This window comes from Mesoplodon densirostris, chromosome 6, assembly GCF_025265405.1.
Source record: "Mesoplodon densirostris isolate mMesDen1 chromosome 6, mMesDen1 primary haplotype, whole genome shotgun sequence".
NCBI classification, from domain to species: domain Eukaryota; kingdom Metazoa; phylum Chordata; class Mammalia; order Artiodactyla; family Ziphiidae; genus Mesoplodon; species Mesoplodon densirostris.
In genome coordinates, this window is record NC_082666.1 from 62,266,460 (window position 1) to 62,271,737 (window position 5,278).

The following is a 5,278-nucleotide window of genomic DNA, read 5'->3' on the forward strand; positions in this document are numbered from 1 at the left end:
ACTGGGTACAAATGACATGTCTAATATCTGGGGATTGTTAAATAAATATGGTAAATCAAAACAAAGGAATACAATGCAGCTGTTTAAAATGATGTTATAGAAGGAAATATCTTTATGTGGGAAAGCTGTTCATGATTTATAATATTGTGAAATGAAACTAGATTATAAAAATGCATACTTCCTATGAACCTCATTTTATAAACTAATACATATGAATATCATTCATTGGAAAAAGGTCTGGAATGATAAATTCCAATGGACTTTAAGCTGCTCTGAAGAACTCTAAGGTGCCAAGAGGTGCTTCAGGGCTCAACTTGGGGATTGTTTGAGGGCTTTCAGGGCACCACCCTCTATTTTTTAATCTGTTTTACATATTGATCTCCTACATAAGATTCATTTGAAGAAAAGGTTTTGGAAATTTGAAAAATGTGCTAATCACTAATATATACTGTGCGATTAAGTAGTAGTTATAAAACATCACTAGATGTTTTTCTCTATTTTTTATTTAAACCCTCAAGTCCCAGTTGACCTAGCAGGAAGTCCAGTTACCTCAGGGGTAACTTTCTTATCTTCTCTTTACTTATCTGCATTTTCAGATTTTTTTTTATAATGCAGAGCATTGCTTTTGTAATAAGAAAAAAGGTTATTTTAATTTGCAAAAAGCTAATGACATAAACCTGACTGCTGATTTAATATCTTCAAATGTCACTGTCAAGTGGATTAAAGACATAAGCATAATTGAAATGCTCTATTTAAAATAAAACATACAATCATATCTTGATTTCTCAAACTCTTGATAGATTTAAGATTTTCCCTTTGAGTTTAGGCCTGCTCTCGGAATTACCATCCACTTTCTTACTTGAACCACCCTCTTAATTTCCACCAACACCAAGTTCTATTGGACAGTGCTGGCTGTCATCCAAATACCAAAATGCCATGCAAAAGCCATAATGCTTTTCTTTCCAGCCTGACCTTCTGTCAGTCCTTCATGCTCCCTCTAGGCTGAAGTCACACTAATAGTACCACTTACATATCTAAACCCAACAGCTGTTCATATGTCACTGCATTTGTACATGCTGTACAGGGCCTGGTGAGTTCCTTTCCACTGAATAGGGCCCTTTCCATTGAACAGGGCCTGACGAATTCCTCCTACTCAATCCTTTGTGATCTAACACACTTGACAACTCTCCTTGTCTTTCCTGATTCTCCCAGGCATAGACAGTTGCTTTGTTCTGTTTCTTCCAAAAACTCTGTTTATATTAGTGTGCTTTCCACATCCTCTCTTCTCTGGAAGACTGAATTCACGAGGGCAGGAACCACATCGTACCCATCTTCATATTGCTAGCAGCGAAGCCACCTCCTGGCGCATAAGCTCTTGATCGAGGTTTATTAATAAATACTGTCTTATGATAGCTTTTTTAAAAAAATAAATTTATTTTTGGCTGCATTGGGTCTTTGTTGCTGCACAAGGGCTTTCTCTAGTTGCTGCGAGTGGGGGCTACTCTTCATTGTGGTGCGCGGGCCTCTCATTGCGGTGGCTTCTCTTGTTGTGGAGCACGGGCTCTAGGTGCGCAGGCTTCAGTAGTTGCGGCTCGTGGGCTCTAGAGCGCAGGCTCAGTAGTTGTGGCACATGGGCTTAGTTGCTCCGCGGCATGTGGAATCTTCCTGGACCAGGGCTTGAACCCGTGTCCCCTGCACTGGCAGGAGGATTCTTAACCACTACCACCGGGGAAGTCCTTATAATAGCTTTTTAAGTGTAGGTGTATCTTGTGCAAGACTAAGCTCCATCTCATGTGACAACCAAGATGCTCTCTTGGGAAGGGATGGAAGACTATGACTGAGTGGGGAAGAGAATTGTGATTGTGGGCACAAGGGGGCAGCTGTGTATTTACTGATCCTGGTCTAGGTTGGATTTTTTTCAGTTTCCCTCTGTGGTTACTGAACAAGGCTAAAATATTTGGCTTTAGTCCAAATGATATCACATGCAGGGAGACAGATTTCTCACCCTAAATAGTAATCTGACTGGCTAAAATGAATTTCTCATTCATGTGCATAGGTAAATCAGTTACTTGACACCCTGGCTACCCGTTAGAGTCATTCAAAGAACTTAAGCATTTTTAAAGTCTGGGCCCCACTTCAGACCAAATAAATCAGAATTTCCAGAGCAGAGCCAGGCATCAACATTTTTAAAGAGCTTCCCAGGTGATTTTCATGGCCAGAGTGGCAAAGCACTGAGTTACATCGTTTGCATCTTGTCATAATCGGATGTGGGTTTTTCTTAGTCAATTGCGTCCAGAACATGATGGTGGAACATGTCAAGTCGCTGTTATTATCAGTGAAGTGTAGCTGTTTCACCAGCTGTGTTTATTGAATGACTAGTGAAAGTCAGAGAAAATGACAAAGGTCAGCATGGGTTTATTTGGTATCTTTGGTGAAAGAGGAGTTAAGATCAAATTTTAGGAGACTTCCATTCTACCAAATTGACTGTTGATAATACTTACATATCTCTGCTACATGCTCACCACTTCCACTGACTCTGGGTGGAAGCACAAGCAGTAGAGATGAGGTCTCTGTGCTCAAGGGAGAAAGGTGAAAGGGAGGGGAGGAATGGTGACAAAAATTTACGTGTGTGTTCTAGGCACTTTTTATAGGTTATCGCATGTAAGCCTCATGACAACCTGGCACATTAGATGTGACTATCATCACTTTACACATAAGAAAACTGATTCTCTTAGTTTCTTCTTCCACAAAATGGGAATATTAATGGTTTTTACCTTTTTTTTTGACAGTTCAGATAACACTTATTTTTTCATATTGTAAGTCCATAAGCTTTATTTTATTTTATTTTTTTAAACATCTTTATTGGAGTATAATTGCTTTACAATGGTGTGTTAGTTTCTGCTGTATAACAAAGTGAATCAGCTATACATACACATATATCCCCATATCTCCTCCCTCTTGCATCTCCCTCCCATTTACCTCCTTTCTTGAAGAGCGAATGAATTAATGCATATTAAGCTCTCAGCATCACTGGAGCATATAAGCTCTCAATGAATGTTGGAAGTTATTGTCATTGCCCAAGATCTCAAAACTGGCGAGAGAGGGGATTAAAAGCCAGGGCCATCTGATTCCAGAACCATAAACTTTCCTCTCTACCTTGCAGCACTGGTGGGGATTTAACAATAACGCCATGATACTGCAATATGAAGTTGCAATAGGTGCAAAACACAATGAAGTGTCAAAGGCAGGTAGAGGAAAGAGCATGAGATCTGCACATTTGTATCAGCAAAGGAAGCCAGTGAGTGTGAAGCACAAGATTGAGAAATAAAAAATCTGGAGATTTGGGTGGTGGCCGCTGCTGGGCTTCAACTTCTAGCTGTATAGGGCAAGGTGGCAGAGACCCTGGCACCCTGTGCCCCACCGCTGATGCCCAGATGGAGGTCGTCAAGTGGGTGGTGGTGGGAGATGGAGTTGTAAGTAAAACTTGCCTACTGATGTGGGATGCCACCAATGCATTTCCTGGAGAATAGATCTCCACTGTCTTTGATAACTATTCTTCCCATGTTATGGCAGATGGAAAACTGGTGAATCCGGGCTTATGGATGCAGCTGGACAACAAGATGATGACAGATCACATCCTTATCCTGTCCACAAGCTGACGTATTCTTAATTTGCTTTTCTCTTTTGAGTCCTGCATCTTGTGAAAATGTCCGTGCAAAGTGGTATCCTGAAGTGTGACACCGTTGTCTCAACACACCCCTCGTCCTAATGGCAGCTAAACTTGACCTTAGGGATGATAAAGACATGACTGAAACTGAAGGAAAGGCTGACTGCCGTCAGGTATCCTCAACGTGTAGCCATGGTTGAGGAAATCTGTGCTGTGCAACACCAAGAATGCTGGGCTCTGACACAGCGAGGTTGCTACATGGTGTTTAATGAAGCTCTTCCAGTGGGTCTCTCCCATCTCCCGTCAAGAGGATGAGAGAACGCCTGCTGTTGAAAATGTCTGAGCACCTCACTCCTTGCCCCACGCCCCTGAGAACTTTTGTACACTTTGCTGAAAAACGCTGGCACCTTTGCACTGAATGCCAACTTTTTGTTACAGATTAGGTTCCCCATAAAACCATTCTGAAACAAATAGGAACTTTAAAGTTTTGTTTAAGGTCTAAGAGTTAAAACTTGCATGTTCTATTAAAATTTACCCCTAAAATGGAAAAAAAATCTGGATTCAAGCCCTACCTTCACCATGTACTAGCTAACTGACTTTAGGCGAATTACATCTGTAGTGGCCTCAATTTCTTCACTTGCATAAAATAGGAATAATAATAGTACTTATTTTGTGATATCTTTTTTTGCAAAAAATAAGTGTGATCATCTATGTAAAAGACTTATGCTAATTAAATAGTTTGGTTTTAGTTAGGTAGAGGAAAGAATTTGAAGCTAGGACAGAAGCAACATAGGTCTGCCATGACCTAGCTCATTTCCTTTGGGCAAATTCCCTGACATCCTTACTTTCAGTTCACCCCTTGTTAACTAAGTTTGGTAAGCAGGTAGCAGTGTGGTAGGCATTCAGCAAATGTTAGTGCCATCTTTCTCCTTCCAATCTCTTATAAAATGAGATAATTGGAATGGGTTACTGCTTTACAACCTGGCTAGTTATCAGAATAATCTTCAGAGCTTAAAAAAAGAAGAAAGAAACTGATCAGTCAGAACGTGTGTGTTCAGAGCCATGGACTAGATGATCTATGAGATTCATTCATGGTCTGATGATTGGTTATTTTTAACCTCATGAGGAAAATATGATTTGTGTTTGATTTTAAACTATTTGTTTATTCTTCTTTTTCTACAGATTATTTGAGTCCATGTATAATATTACATAACAATAAAAGGGACAACATATGAGGATCAGGGAACCTTGAAGGGTTATTGTGAGGATGAAACATGATAGTTCAGGCAGGCACTTAACACATGGCTGGTCAAGGTTGAGAATCAGTAATGGCAGCTATTGTTACATGGGTGAATAGATCAATTATCACTCTCCCTAAACATCACTTTGAAAGATGGCTTTGGAAAACAGTGGGTGACTGATGGATGTTGTGTTCTCTAGAACACAGATATTCTGTAATATTGATTAAGGGCAATTAAAGGAAGTGTAGAAGAGTGTGGGGGATAGGACTTTCCAGAAGAAGGGAACCATTTGGGCAGAGTTCCCAGGTTCTGACTTGGTGTGTTTGGGTGATTGATGAGACAACCTGAGAGGCGGGGTGTGGGGTGCTGG

The 5,278-nt window shown here is 40.4% G+C and overlaps 1 pseudogene; it reads left to right on the forward strand.

The window, feature by feature from the left end:
* The first annotated feature begins 3,434 nt into the window (after window positions 1-3,434).
* LOC132491644 (ras-related C3 botulinum toxin substrate 1-like) lies at window positions 3,435-4,110 on the forward strand (annotated as a pseudogene).
* Window positions 4,111-5,278: the final 1,168 nt, after the last annotated feature.